The sequence below is a fragment of the Aythya ferina genome (genome assembly GCF_964211825.1).
Source record: "Aythya ferina genome assembly, chromosome: 1".
Lineage (NCBI taxonomy): Eukaryota > Metazoa > Chordata > Aves > Anseriformes > Anatidae > Aythya > Aythya ferina.
Window position 1 is genome coordinate 99618997 of NC_140296.1, and position 16674 is coordinate 99635670.

Consider the following 16674-nt stretch of genomic DNA (forward strand, 5'->3'; position numbering starts at 1 on the left):
ATAAAACAAAAAATAAAACAGACAGTGAATACATCAATTGCCCATACAGTCAATTTGAATCAAATGGAAGAAGTGGATAATTGTCCTTTCTTACTAGTGACATATTTGGTGGTCATGAACAAAGATAAGAAAAAAATCCAAAAAGTATTTTTTATGATCTGTTGAGTTGTTAAATAAATTAAGTGTCCAAACATTTTGTAGGACTATCTGAAAGTATCTTAATGCTTCTGCCTTACCCATCCAGTACAGAATTTAAGAAGAAAAAAAAAAAAAAAAATGAGGGGGGGAGGAGAGGGGTAAAGAGAAGGGAGGAGAGACAGAGGAACATCTCCCATAAAATATCATCTTGATTCAATACGTGATTACATATATTTTTGTCAGTAGATTTTTGGACAAAACATAATCCTGGAGATAGACAAGAAAGATTTTCATCCAGTTTAAGTGAAACAAACAAAGAAACAAAAAAAAACAAACAAAAAAAATATGCTTTTAATCTGCGGATAGTTTTATTTTCAGCAGTTTGAGTGATCATTAAAAATAACTACTTCACAGTCCACATAAAATATGTTGGTTATGTCTGTAATTTCTAAAAAGTCAAAAGTTCCTCCTGCTATTAATCTACTGCTTCAATCATTGGTCAAAGTAACTAGGAAAAAAACAGATAAATTATAGAGTACCAAAACATGGTACTTTCAAGCTAGAACTAAGAAATGTTGTAGAGGGAAAATCCCTCTGGATCTCTATCAGAGATCCAGATCTGGATCTCTATCAGAGATTAATAGAGGACTGCAGTTTCCAAGGCTTCAGTTTATCTGCTTCCTAAGCAGTTCAGCTACACAGGTGTACAAACATACACCTATACACTGACACCAGCTTGTAAAGGTTATGTAACTGTTTCACTGTTTTTTCACAGGTGATTATCTAGGATATTTATAGAAAGGAAAAAAATATATAAATAAAATAGAAATCTTACAAGGACTTTATTTAAAAAAAAAAAAAAAAAAAAAGCAAAACATATGTCAGGTTACTGACAATAACCTTAATATTTTTCACTGACTTCAAATATGAACAAAGAATTAAAAAATATTTATTGCAATGAAAGGAATCAATGAGTGTCACTTCAGATTCTGAAGTGGTTACAATTTGGGGGGGAAAATGATGCTTCTAATTTTTTTTTTTTTTTTCCACTCAGTTTTGACATTGGAACTTGCTAAATTGTAAAGATACATTGTGGAATATGAAACATTTTTCACAAGTACTTCTTTTCATACCATTTATTTAAATAATTTGCTGAGAATGGTCAGTTTTTTTCTGACTGCAGAAAGTCTATTTCACCTTGTAAATCAAAATTTATGTACACTAACAATTTATTTATTTCAAATGAATTAGATAGAAAGGTTTAAAGGATGAAGAGAAGTTAGAAATACACTGCCAAATGAAAGAAGAGTGAAAAGTGTTTTTTTTTTTTCTATATATAATATCTTCCCCTTTATGAATAACATTTAACACTATTCTTTCTCTACTTTTTGTTAAAATAGTACTGAATGATATAATAAAATTGCTTTTCAATCACATTTCAGTGTTACTATTTCAGATTGTCCCCTGTACATAAAACTTGTAATTATTTCTTTCATATTTTTACTTGCAGCAGATTCCATTAAAATTATAATGGTCTTTGATTGTATGAAAGAACATTTGTATTTGACAGTTTGAGTAGCTCTGAGAATTTTATGCATTTTACCAAATTACTTTTTCATGGTCCTGGATGGATAATCCAAAATTTTCAAATAACTATTTTATACTGTGTTATTGCAGAAATCCATTTAAGAAAACCAACCTTATTACAATACAACAGGATTTCCTAAGATGTTCTTAGTGTACATTTAAAATTATGTCTTAGAATCAAGGGTTATGTTAGGTTACTTTTCAGAATATGCAGATTAAACCCATCTAGAAACAGAGTGACCCTATTAAGAATGAAAATGATGAAATATTTGGTTTACTGGTTCACTCCTAAAAATATTGAGAAGCTCTGTTAAGCTGCTCTGAATACAGATTTAATAATGTTTTTAAACAGTATACTGTCATCCAGGAGACTGCTGCTAGTTTCTGTTAAAACAAAAATTAGACAAAAAATCCATAAAGAAGTGTCCATGATATCCTTTAATAAAAATAAATATACTATTCATTATAGAAAAATGTTATGTTAAATGTATATATATATTAGATATGTGTGTGTGTGTGTATATATATATATATATATATATATATATATGTAAAATAGATAGGAAATACTGTGCCTTAAAGATAAATCAATATTGTTATTTAACTGGAACTCTGCTTTTCAGCACAACCTAGTAGTATTAGACTTCTGAAAGGGTAAGCTTTCATCTTACATACTCCCTGTGGTATCTGATCTAATCTGTACTTTCCTTTAACTATACACAGCCTCATTAAAATACTGCTAGTGAGGGGAAAAACAAAACAAAACAAAAACAAACAAACAAAAACAGTGACAGAGAGGGTAGAAAACAAACTAAAACAGACAAGTTAGGTGGCTCATTTCCAAAGTTTTGTGTACGTGTTCTGACATTTTTAACTTCTTTTTGTAATTCACTGTGAAAAGTCAACCAACTCTTTTGCATTACATTATTTTAAGCACAGAATAAAAAGGTACTTGGTACCAAGCCACAAGCTCTAAACAAAGCTTTTGCTGGGAAAAATAAATAAATAGAAAATAAATAAAAAGCAGCATGAAATGAAAGAGAAGAGCTTGATCTATTTAATTATGCCTAAGGGTGGTAAGTCACCCTGCGGACTGAATGATTGTTTTGACAGGTCATTTCACTGAATACTCCACCCACATTTTAAATGTATTAGTCCAGTCCTACTGTCAGTGAAAGCAACTGGCAGTTTGCAATTGATTAGCATGGGAGTGTGGTTCACATGCTTCTGAAAGCAGTGAAATGCAGGCAGGTCTGGGGTCATTTGAAGTTATCAACCATCACAGACAAACTGTGTGGATTACACCTTTTTCTTTCAGGCTATTTTCTGCTCATCTCTGGCTGATACGGAACTCACAATGGTTTTGGGAACACTGCTTAAGCCTGTCCATGTGAATTAGACTGCAAGAAAAATGAAGAAAAATAAATAAATAAATAAATAAAACACAGAAAATCCAAATGAAATCTGTTGGAGGTGTATCCATATAGCAGCTGCAACGTAGGAAATGCAGATCGCAGGACAAAATATATTAAAAATCAGAGGAAAAAAAACACATCCTAAAGCTACTCTTTCCTGGCCTCCAGGCTGTGACATACCTGCCTCCTTGTCACCTACTTTCAAGAACAGTTTATTGGACTTTTATTAATTTTGGTTTATTATTCTCCCAGTCCTGTCCTGATAGAGGACAGTTATACTGAATTAAACAGTGTGGTAGGAAGGAAATGGTCTCTCTTTCTGTCACAAGGGAGACCTTGATTCTCAGCAGTAAGCACACTAATCCTCACACATCCTCCCACAGTATGATGAACAGTAATTTAAACATTTACAGCTGTATTGCTATTACTTGCTATCCCCTCTTCATCAATGTAAAACCTGGGTCACGGTTTTTGGTCTGAAATGCAGCTGTTATCCAGAAAGTCTGAAAATAAATATATATATATATAAATTTAAAAAGGCTAGAACTTTATTAAAAAGAATAAAATATTCTGTATCTTTACAAAAATGTTAATATTTTCTTTTAAGTCCTCTAATTAACAATGAAACACATTCTGCACTCATTGCCCAACCAAAATTCTATTGGAATATATATTTAGTGGCTCTTAAATTACATCTGTAATTAAAATACACAGAAAATGTGCATAAGATTAAAAATGTCAGCATTTGCTTGAAGTGGAAGAAAATTTAATGTGCATTTAAAATTACTTTTTTTTTTTTTTATGCAGCTGTTTGTTTTATTAAAAAATATCTTGCAGCTCTATTTGGACAGGTATCTGATTTCCACAAGTTTGACCCTAGACCCTGCATTGTGGTTTAACCCCAGTGGGTAGCTGAGCCCCACATTGACTCTTACTCATTCCCCCTCAATAGGAATGGGGAGAGAATCTGAAAGGTGAAAGAGAAAAATCATAGGCATGACACAGTTTAATAGGTAAAGTCAAAGCTGTGTGTGTAAGCAAAACAAAGTGAGGAAGTTTTTGACTACTTCCCATTGGCAGGCTAGTATCCAACCATTTCCAGGAAAGCACAGTTCATCATGTATAATGGTTACCTGGCAAGGCAAGTGCCATCACACAGAGTCTCCCCTTCCTCCTTGTTCTCTCAACTTACATTGCTGAGCACAACATCACTTGGTGTGGGGCATCCTTTCAGCCAGCCTGGGCCAGATGTCCTGGCTCTGTTCCCTCCAAGCTCCTGGTGCACCCCCAGCCTGCCCACTGGCAGCCCAGTGTGAGGAGCTGAAATGTCCTTGTGTAAGCACTGCTCAGCAACAGCTAAGCATCCACATGTTATCAGCATTATTCTCGTCTTAAATCCAAAACACAGTACCATACTAGATACTAGAAAGAAAATTAACTCCGTCCAAGCCAAAACCAGGACAGTCTGTCTCAAGATTCAAGAGCAAATGCTGATTTACTTGTTTCTGAAGGATTTGCATTTTTCAACAACTGTAAAATCTGTTGCCTTCTCTATCCTGTGCAAATTTGTGGGGAGAATACTATGGTTTCTCTACTAGGCATGTGTTGTAAGACCACTGCTCTCTGTGGAATTTGACCCTCAGATCAAATTTTTAAAAGCATAAGACCGAATACATTAATTCACCATTTCCATTTCTTAATAGTTTTTCATGTTTGTTTACTGTAGTAAATGTACAATGTACTGTACATTGACATCAATATCCCACCCAGCCACTAGATTTCATGCAGTGAAATCTTGCAGTGCTCAATAACACACAATAATGCCGTGCTCAAAAATGATTAATTTTTAAAAGTCTAGGCATAGCTAAAGGAGTTAACAGAGGAAAAATGTCTTCCCACCTGTACCAGGACATTCATTATTGTGTGATAAAATTATAACTTTGGGTATATTATAAGTATTTTTTTTTTGTTTAGTCTTCTATTTCTTTTTGTATCTTATAAATAACAGTATTAATCATTTATAAGCATTAATAATCATTAATAACATTGATCACTGAACATAATCCTATTTTTTCTGCTAAGTCAAAAACCCTGAACTCATATACAAAACTCAGTGAAATTGATGGAAATTCTCTCATGAACAGATAGCAACTCAAATTGCTATCTGACAACTTTTCTCTGGTGGTAAACAAGTATTGTGACTTTTCCCTCTTACTCTCATACTCTCTAAAGCAACAGGGTGAAATAGAAATATCAATGCCTTTTCGTTCTGCAGATAACATACTGCTCTAACTTAAGTATTTGGGGATTTTATTCAATGCAGGTGACATTTTGATATCTAATTAAATTGTTCTTTAGAGAAAGAAGATCATAAAAGCTGGCTTCAAAAGACCATGAACCTTATTAGTTAAGTACCTGCTCTTTAAAAATTGCATATTTTATGACACAAAAGCACTGGGAAGTACATGAATTTCTGGTATGAATTTGCCAAACTGTTCAAAACGCTGCAGACAATAGCTCACACTCTATATCCCGTTTGTTTTCAGAGTGTATTGGTTCAGAACAAATAGCCATCATAGCAATGTCATTTTCATGATTAAATATTTTTTTCTATTTAATGATACTGTATAGTATCTTCACCTCATTACATTTTTTTATATTCTTTTCTGGTATATAAGAGAATCCCATTAAGTCTGTTTAAATAATCTATAAAATCTAGCAGAATGTTGATTTTCCATTTACTCACCCAGGACAGTTCAGGCCACAGAAAAGCTTTATTTGCTCAAAATCTGTCAAAAGGGAAAGTATTGAGTTCAGAGAGATATGAAAGATGAGGCACTAAGAGGAAGATTAAAGTACTATCCTAATTCTTTGGCCTTCCACCTCTCAGAGTAGCTTTTGTTAAACGTACAATCCAAATAAAAAAATGTTATTTTTATTTTCATTATTATTATTTATCTTGTGATACAGATAAAGCAATCATAAAACTTCTGAACAAGTTAAGATGTCTTATGTGTCTTATGGTTTCAGAAAAAAAAAAAAAGAAAAAAAAAAAACAGAGCTCAGTATTTACTTTCCATACCCTTAGATCTTCTTTCTTTCTTTTTAAAAGTCTACAAATTTTTAATAGGGAATGAACCACTTATTACATGCAGAGTTTTTTCTTTCCCTGTTCACGTGACAGATTCCTGTGGGGCATCTGAGACACTTTGTTTCTGCTATAGCACCTGCTTGTTAATTAGGAGGGCAGAGGGGAATTCTTCTTTTCTTGCTTTCTCCACACTCAATCCAACATGGTAAAATACAGGTTGATCTCATATTTTAGATCCAAAGAAAATAGAAATCTATAGATAATTTCAGATTCTTGATTTAAACACAGATTTAGACCTAGAGTTTATTTTGTTGTATAAACTCATCACAAAGATAAGGAATACTCTATGAGAGTTACTGCTTGATTAATGTTAAAAGATGGAAACCTTAGTGGGAATAGAATTGTTACAATCTTAACACTGCAAGAATACTGAAAATGTTATGGAAATGTGTTTTCAAATTAAAAAATATTGAATGCAACAATATGATATAATTTTTAAACTCCCATATAAACTGGATTTTGTTTCCATGTTTTGTATCCTGAAAGGAAGTCTGAAAGGCAGAATTTCTTTACATTCTTCCTCTCAACTTTCACTCTAAAGTTTTCATTTCTGTTTTAAAGTGGAAACTTCTATAAAATTTGTAAACTTTCAAACAAATGAGTGTTTGTTTTTATTCCTGTTAATTTTTCCTAATTTCAGCTGCACAGGAGTTATAAGGAATCTTTCATTTTGCAGCATTATCATCAGCACTACAACATGTCAATTACGAATAGAAATAATGTATTCCTCCCATCTCAAACGTCATCTTCTATGGATAGTTTACACTTCCATAAAACCAAACCACTGAAGTCCAAATGTTTCTGAAGTCTTCACATTATCTGTAGTGACCTTTGCTTTTTTTTTCCGAAGGCTATTATTTTAGGTGTCTTCTGACTTGTATCAGATCTTTGTTCTTTATTTTTTCTTAAAAATAAATAAATAAAAATGTAGCTCCTGATTGAGCAATAACAGATCAGAACAATCTTCCTTCATTTTCTGATGTGATGATCATAATGCAGCATATCTGAATGTTGCTTCAGTCTTCTTCATTCAGTTTAATCTCTGAATGTTACTGTATGATACAACTATCTAGACAGCTCTTTTCTTCTACCTTTGTGCAACTAACCTATCGTTTAACCCTTCTCGTTTTCTTCTGCAAGTCTGCTTATTTTTCAGGAATTCAATCCATTTCTCTAATTTAGAAAGTTTGTGCTGATTGTAGATCCTATCTTCCAAAACAATGGTAATCTGCAGATAAAAACCCCAACATTACAAATTGAGATTTAGGAATTTGCTAGATCCTTAGATTGTTAATATAAAGTGAAATAAATTACTTCTATGGAAAAAAATAAAATAAAAACTCTTGGGGAGGTGGTATACTAAAAAAGTGGACATCAAGATTCACCTTTCCTCTAGATTGCATGTATGCAATGGCACTTCTGGTGAAATATCTTACAACATATGTAAATCACAGTCAGTTGCTAATATGGGGGAGGGGGGAGAGAAGGAGGAGGAGGGAAGAGCAATTTGTCACAGAGATTCAATTATTTATATATCTTATTTTAATTAAAAATATTTTAATATATTTTTTAATTTATTTTAATCCTAATTATTGATCTTGTATCCATGAAGAGATTTATCTTTATTTTGCAATAAAACTTCAACAAGGAATACAAGGCACAATCTTAAATAATTACACCACTGAATACAATGCAACTGAAGGTTATTTTTCAAAGCATATGTTAGAATGAGTGTGAAAATCTTTCCAAAGTCTCTGTCTACTTATATCACCTCAACCCTCCTAGTTAGAATGTTACAAGAACAATAACAAAAAACTTAAAACCAATTATTTCTGTCCTCTATATGGTAGAAGAACAGTGGGCACAAAAGTTTTTATATTCTTTGGATACTGAAAATCAGTGTATAGGAATTATAAGAACAGACATACAGGATCTAATCCCATTGTCATACATACTCAAAGAAGCATGTAAGCAAGAGAAAGAATTTAGCACAGTAAGGTGTATATTCAGGCACCCTGAGGTTTAGGCACTCCTAAATCAGGTGTATTACCTTTGCATTTAATAACCTTTAATGGGCTGTACTTTCATGCATTTGTCTGTTTTAAAAGGAATACCTAGGTTCATCATTGGTTCATTAAATAGTCTTCATCATACTTGGATGGCAGTATCAAAAAAAGCAATGCAATGCAATAATTAACAGTCTAATTCTCATATATTGTTACTTGGGAGAACATGGTTTTATACTGCAATTAGCATTATGTAATCAACAGAAAAATAAAAAGTGAAAGATGTAGGAATTCTGTCATAAAGTAAGACTCGCGATTAAGCATAAACAGATTTCAAATACAAATGCTAGTGCTAAAACAAGAACAGTATCAGTTTAAGAATCATAGATATCCACAAATCTTTAAAAAAAAAAAAAAAAAAAAAAAAAAGTCTCAAGACCTCAAATAAAACATTGGCTCATTCGTCTTGTTTGACTCCTTCTGCCCCCTTAATTATATTTTGGAGGTATTCCCTCCAAGTGCCGTTTCTCTTTATATTTCCTGCTGTCTCCATCTGGAGTTTGTTACTAGGATATACTCCACTTCTCCCAGGCTTGAGATTCCACTATAAGGGATCACTTACATTCATTACAACATAGTATTTGCAGCATTTACCTTTCCTTATGCATTTTTCAGAAATAATAATGCAGCCGTTTTACGCAGAATTTCTTTTAGTCTGTTCCTTCAGGTGCAAAACATGCAAGTTGCAAACCACTGTCAAAGATGGAAGTCTAAGTAAATTTTGCAAAACCAATTTCCATTCATTCATTTTCAAAAATTTGTATTGACATCTAAAAAGTACACAAATATACAAATTTATTTTCAACTGTTACTATTTGACTAACTGTTTGAATTACATCTATGTAACATTTTTACAGTAAGAGCAAGTTTTTCCATGCCCAGAGCTTAAAACAAGATTTTTTTTTTATTTTTTTTTTTCTGGTTGTTTCTACCTTCTTGCTGAAATTAAAAAAAAAAAAAAAATGGGGGGGGGGGGGGGGGGCAGGTCTCACAGCTGTCTATACAACTTCAAACTACTGTCTACTGGATTCCCTTTGCCCACGTGCCATGTGTTTATTGACTGTGTCTGCCCGTCTGCCCTGACTTTAGCAGGCTAAGTCAGTTTTTACCTTTACTGGAGTCATAACGTCCTTTTCCCAACAGACCTTGTTTCTGCATGTTCTGTTTTCTTAATTCATATGACAGACTGTGACATCTTACCTATAAAGAAGGCATGCCCCCTAGTCTATAGTTCCCAGGAACTTCTCTAAAGCTCAGGAGTGATAAGATATGCACTCACACAGCCTCTTTAGCCTAGACTAGGGAAACAGTATTACACTGATTGCCCACAAGTAGAGCTGAGACAAGCATCAGCTGAAGAGCCTCCACAGCTGTTAATAATCTGAGTGATATTGAAGCCTCTGACAACCTGGCACCACAACCATTAGTTTACAAAGACTGCTTATCAGGAGAAATGGTTGGACACATGTTAACTGTTGTCCAGAACATGAAAACAGAGTAAACATCTGTAAAATATCAGCTGGCCTCCTCTATTCTGTGTATACTACGTATAGACACAACTTACTGCTCTTGAAGCCTTCAGTGGGACATATACACACCGATCAGAGGCTTTTGGTGTGTACTGATACATCTCATTAATACTTAATACACTTAACGATTATTTCAAAAAGTATTGCAAGAAACAATGCCTGTCCAACCGATTTGAAAAAGCCTCCCTAAGAACCAGACTGAAATTTTGTGCATTGTCTGTTAAGTCGTATTCCATCAGCAATGCAGTCTATCAGCAGTGGGCACCTGAGAACCAAACAGCAAATTAAGTAAATACAGGAACTTAAAAAAACTTTTCAAACTAAGCTTTGTACCATCAGAAAAAGTTAGCATTTTAATCCACAGCTCCTGCCTGATCTACTACTAATGAAAGATTCACTAAATTATCTTCATAAAGGTCAAAATGCTAATTAGGAGATTCTCTTCAGTGATAAATCAGAGATGTGGAACAAATGATTAGATCAGCTTTTCCTAGAGTTCAATTACCCTTCTCTTCATTTTTAAAACATAAGAGAATTCAAAATAAGAAATGAATTTTGTAACATTAAATATTTCCCTCATTTTAATTGCATAGAAAACACTCTTGGAAGGTTTGAGTTTACTTAAATTATTTTTAGTTAAATTTATGTACATTTTTATATGTGACAATAGTATTTACTTACTAGCAATAATGCAATTAATGACTCTAAAATAATTTATTAGATATCCTTCAAGTTAGTAAGTGCACTAATAAACTAAACTACATACTTGTAAATAAAATGCATCTTTCTAAATTACGTGGAATTAAAATATAGCTATATATAAAGAGCAATCAAAATATACATATACATATATTTCAGTTTAATCAGAAAATAAAGATCTACAAGAATTTACAGATATAATGGTGAATCTGTTTTCCTGAAATAAACAGTAATTAAGGAAATACTGGTACTAGGTCAGCAAGCTGAAAAACTGTCTTTTATTGTTCTTATTTCCAAGACTACTGTAAGTATAAGGCTTGTAATATATCTTGAATATGTGTACTATTGGACAAAAAATACTCCTCTTGAATTACAGAACTGCAGAACAGTCATAATGAACATGGTAAACACCTTTGGCATAATTAAAACACCATTTAATGCAAACAGCATTAATGAAAACATCGATTTCAGTAAAATGGCAGGGAAGCAGAAGCAAATTCTTACACCAATAGTCGCTAATGTCATTCTGATGGAGAGACTGTGTGAAACACTCTGCATTTCCCAAGAAGTTTCTCTACATGGTATAAAATTGGATGTTCCAGTACATTCTTAAAACAAAGACATATTCCCAAATCTTAAAGTCAATCACTGAGAATTTGCACAAGTACTCATTTTCAATTGCTCCCAGGTGTGGTGGGGTGATACAGAATCAAAACACATATTTGTACAGACTTCATAGTTTGGGTCTTTGATATAGATATAAACATGCAAATTTTTGCAATAATTTTATTGAACAGATATATGTTCTTACTGACACCTGAGATAAATTACACATTTTGAACTTTATTGACATTTCCTTCTCACTTTTTTCTTAATGGAGTTGCATTGGTTAATCTCACTTTTGAACTATCTGAATGAAATGTGAGTACTTAGCAAATATATTGCTGGTTTTGGAGCAGCCTATGAAATCATACCTGATCATTACTCAAAAGATCAGAATTTTTGTAAAGAAGAGCATGTTAACTTTTGAAAGAATATGAAATCAAGAGACAAAATATGAGGAAACAAGTTAGATTTTACTGATGTCATTCAGAGAAGGGAATGTGCCTGAGACATGGAGAAAAGCCTGGCTTTGGCATATGGACAGATGACTTTGTAAGGACTGACTGAGCTAGGCTATAGTTAGCTGTATTAACAATAGAATCCTGTAAACAAAGATTTCCACCTTTGAAAACACACTGTCCCCAGTGATTTATAATCACTTCTTAATTGTGATATTGCCACTAAAGAGATACGACCCTTATGAAGAAAAGTAATGTTCCAAAAGCCCAGTCACAGAGGAAAACGGCTATGCTCAGCACTTGATATTTAATATGGTGAGAGTGTGTGTCTGGTTTTAGTGTATTTTAGCACATATGATGTATTTTATATAAGCTGTGCATAGGCTGCAGCACTGACTCAGACAGCTTGTTCTTACAGCTATACCCAGATAGAAGTGACCTGTTTACTCCATTCACAGGGTGAGGACAGTCCATAGCCCAGCTTCTCCTGAGCCAATATCCAGCATTACTGTATGATTTTGGCTCAGCCGATTTAAAATAAAATAAAATAAAATAAAATAAAATAAAATAAAATAAAATAAAATAAAATAAAATAAAATAAAATAAAATAAAATAAAATAAAATAAAATAAAATAAAATAAAATACTGTTGTCAAGCTGTGAGAAAGTACATAAGCTACGATAGGGGTCTGTAACAGCCAAGGACTCCAGGAAGAAGTGTGACTGTAAAAATAAAAAAATAATAATTAAAAAAAAATCCCAATAAAGAAACTGGAAACTGGGAGACAGCAATTCAGATCAGCCAGTACAAAATGCAACAGATTTTACCTTCTCCACCTGGCTGCCACCACCTGCATGCATCAACTCATCAGGTGCCTGCATTAGGGGTGGCATAGCCCAGTCAATTTACTATAGATATTACCCTATAAATAATTGCTATGTAAACATAAATTTTCTATAATCCAGGAAAAGGTTCCCCCAAAAGGATAGGTAACAAAATAATTATATGGAACCGCTGTCAATGGCAATGAGTAAGAGCACTTTGAAGAGGTTGTGTGTTAAGCTGGCATTTAACCGTATCTGAATCTGCATAGATAGACAAAATATGATCAAAATCAACTAATTTCAAAAGTTTAACAGAATATCTATGTATGCTAAAATGTGTAGAAGTCCTTCAATGGATGTTCTGTGCTTAAAACATAAAACTGATAGTGAGACATAAACTGCAAGGTATTATATCACCAGCTCTGTACAGAAGCAGTTTTATGAAGAGAACATAGAGAAGAAGCATGTCACAGGTGTGCCAAATAAATGATCTCTGGGAAAATTTACAAATGCTGGAGTGGAAATGCTAAACATAAAAATAGACAGGCAAACATTTGATGAGACAGGTTGCACTAATTCCTCATATTTGCCACAGCTACTCATGTATTTTCTAAGCCTAATGTGAAGTGCCTCCAGTCTAACAGAACTTTTCTCAATAACTCACACTTCTACAACTTAAATCAATTCTCCCCCCACCATTCTGTCAAAATGAATGTCTTGAAGCCTAGAAATTCAGTCTTTAATGACTAGTGTTGTCAGGCATTGATAGCACATATCTGCTAGGTAGATGGAAAACATCAGTATGATTTTCATTCGAACCAATCAATAAAAGAACTGACTTTGGTTTTTAATGGACCTGAAGCTTCCTAGACATCTGCTGGAAAAGAAAACAGAGACCAAATCTATGCATTGATCGATCAACAGTTGTATGACAAAGCATCCTCTAATCCATATGTCCAACGTTTCCTCCCCTTGGAAACAAAGATATCAGGGAAGACACTGTATATGGCATCAAGATGCAAATACAGTTCTCAGAAAGGGTTCTATCACCAGTAGTACTCTCAGGCCCCGCAGGTGAGACAGACAGAGAAACTAGCTGCTTCAGGCTAATTACGACATGTAACATGGGGTCTGCTCAACTCAGCATTGATTCCTTAAATCATGTTAAACGTAGATGCCTTGAATGATACTTCATAGTCAGCATGTACTCCATCACATATACCGCTATCACATATACCATATGTATCTCTCTCTATATATACACACACATATATCACATATGTATATGTGATATGTATATATATACACGTATATCATATACAATATACATACACCTATATCATATACACATATATATACACGTATGTCATATATATGCAATATACATAAATATCACATATATCACATATACCAGTAGTGATATGCCTCAGTTATAAGACACTTCCCCTCCCTTACTCCTGCTCCTTTCACCAGTACTTTAACCATATTTAGCCACTCAAGTGAAAACGAAGAACAGCAAAATAGTAATATCTTTGGAAAGAAATAGTTAAGGAAACCTGAAGAACTTGAGTTATGTTTCTATGTGAAGCATTATACTTATGTTTCTATGGGTGTGACTGAGGATACTGAAAAGATTTCTTTACAGTAATGAGCTCCTGGTCCTAGAAAGACATCTGAAATACTTGTCAACATAGAAAATTTTAGTTGTTTCTGTAGTACTAGAAACATCAAAAATCTCTAGTGTAGATAAGGCCTAAGAAGAATGATCTATTTCAGATGAGTGCTGTGAAAGTACAAGGGCTTTTATTATATGCAACCTGATATCTCTATTATACAGATGAATATAGAAAATTTATAACTCTTCTATCTACATAATCTTAATGCGTCATAAACAAAAGCCCCAAAGCAAAAGTAAATTAGTAGCTACTGAGCTTGCTATACACAGAGATGCTTACAATTGATTACATTAAATTAACTGTTTAATTGAATGAATTTGCCTGGTTGAGTAAAACAACAATTGTGTCAATTTTTTTCTAATTATTTTACTTCCTGCTTTTGGTTCACTGCCTTTTCTTGGGCATACCATTTCTGATAGTAATGATTAATTTTGTTGTTCATGAATTTGTGATATTAAACAGATAATTTTTTTACTTTTCTTCCATGATAATAGAGACGTAAAATAGGTCTACTTTGCTTCTTTACTTTCAATCTCTATTAGAATTATCATATTAAAAATGGCATTGGCATCCTGCCAATACCTGTGGTTGTAAGAATGGTAAAGAAATGCCTTCACTGTTTGTAGATGAGTAATTTTCATTCATTTTGAAGAGCTCAAAAGGCTCACTCTTATAGATCAGTGGGAAAAAATTCTCATCCTACAGAAGGTCATTAAATTTTCATATTTTAATTTTTTTCCTCTGTTTCCATTGGGATAAAATCAAGTGCTCTTCAAAAAAATCTCAAGTTAAAATTGTGGGGATAGGGGGGAACTTCAGACAACTTGTTCTTTTCATTCTGTCAGAATCACATAATCATCTAGGTTGGAAGAGACCTCCAAGATCACCTAGTCCAACCTCTGAACTAACACTAACAAGTTCTCCACTAAACCATATTACTAAGCTCTACATCTAAATATCTTTTAAAAACCTCCAGGGATGGTGACTCAACCACTTCCCTGGGCAGCCTATTCCAATGCCTAACAACCCCTTCAGTAAAGAAGTTCTTCCTAATATCCAACCTAAACCTCCCCTGGTGCAACTTTAGCCCGTTCCCCCTCATCCTGTCACCAGGCTCTGTAGCTCTGTTTGGGGTTGTTGCGCCCCAGGTGCAGGACCCGGCACTTGGCCTTGTTGAACTTCATACAGTTGACCTCAGCCCATTGGTCCAGCCTATACAGATCCTCCTGCAGAGCCTTCCTACCCTCGAGCAGATCGACGCATGCACATAACTTGGTGTCATCTGTGAACTTACTGAGGGTGCACTCGATCCCCTTATCCAGATCATCAATAAAGATATTAAAGAGGACTGGCCCCAGTACCGAGCCCTGGGGAATGCCACTAGTGACCGGCCTCCAACTGGATTTGACTCCATTCACCACAACTTTTTGGGCCTGGCTATCCAGCCAGTTTTTAACCCAATGAAGCGTATGCCAGTCTAAGCCACGAGCAGACAGTTTCTTGAGGAGAATGCTGAGGGAAATGGTGTCAAAAGCCTTGCTGAAGTCAAGGTAGACCACATCCACAGCCTTTCCCTCATCCACCAAGCGTGTCACTTTGTCATAGAAGGAGATCAGGTTTGTCAGCAGGACCATAAACCCATGCTGACTGGGCCTGATCGCCTGCTTGCCCTGTAAGTGCCGCGTGATGACACTCAAGATAATCTGCTCCATGAGCTTCCCTGGCACTGAGGTCAAACTGACAGGCCTATAGTTCCCCAGGTCTGCCCTCCGGCCCTTCTTGTAGATGGGTGTCAAGTTTGCTAGCCACCAGTCAACTGGGACCTCCCCTGATAGCCAGGACTGCTGATAAATGATGGTAAGCAGCTTGGCCAGCTCCTCCAGCAGTTCTCTCAGTGTCCTCGGGTGGATCTCATCCAGCCCCATTGACTTGCGCACATCCAAGTGCCATAGCAGGTCATCAACCATTTCCTCATGGATAGTGAGGGCCACATTCTGCTCCCCATCCCCTTCCACCAGCTCAGGGTACTGGGTATCCAGAGAGTAACTGGTTTTGCCACTAAAGACTGAGGCAAAGAAGGCATTAAGCACCTCCGCCTTTTCCTCATCTTTTGTAACTAAGTTCCCCCCTGCATCCAGTAAAGGCTGGAGATTCTCCTTAGCCCTCCTTTTTGCTCTGATGTATTTGTAAAAACATTTTTTGTTGTCTTTGACAGCAGTAGCCAGATTGAGCTCCAGATGAGCTTTGGCCTTTCTAATTTTGTCCCTGAACTGCCTCGCAACATCCTTATAGTCCTCCCAAGTTGCCCACCCTCTTTTCCAAAGATTGTAAACCCTCTTTTTCCTCCTAAGATCAAGCCACAATTCTCTGTTGAGCCAGGCCATTCTTCTTCCCCGCCGGCTCATCTTTGGGCACGTGGGGACAGACCACTCCTGCGCCATTAAGCTTTCCTTCTTGAAGAGCGCCCAGCCTTCCTGGACTCCTCTGCCCTTCAGAACCGCCTCCCAAGGGACTCTACCAACCAGTGT

The 16674-nt window shown here is 34.9% G+C and overlaps 1 long non-coding RNA gene across 1 annotated transcript; it reads right to left on the bottom strand.

Moving 5' to 3' along the window:
* Positions 1–6207: 6207 nt before the first annotated feature.
* Positions 6208–9603, bottom strand: LOC311429892. Its single transcript, XR_014688450.1, has 3 exons — positions 9467–9603; positions 8952–9050; positions 6208–7519 (listed from the first exon to the last, which is right to left on the bottom strand). It is a non-coding gene; the product is annotated as an uncharacterized lncRNA (long non-coding RNA).
* Positions 9604–16674: the final 7071 nt, after the last annotated feature.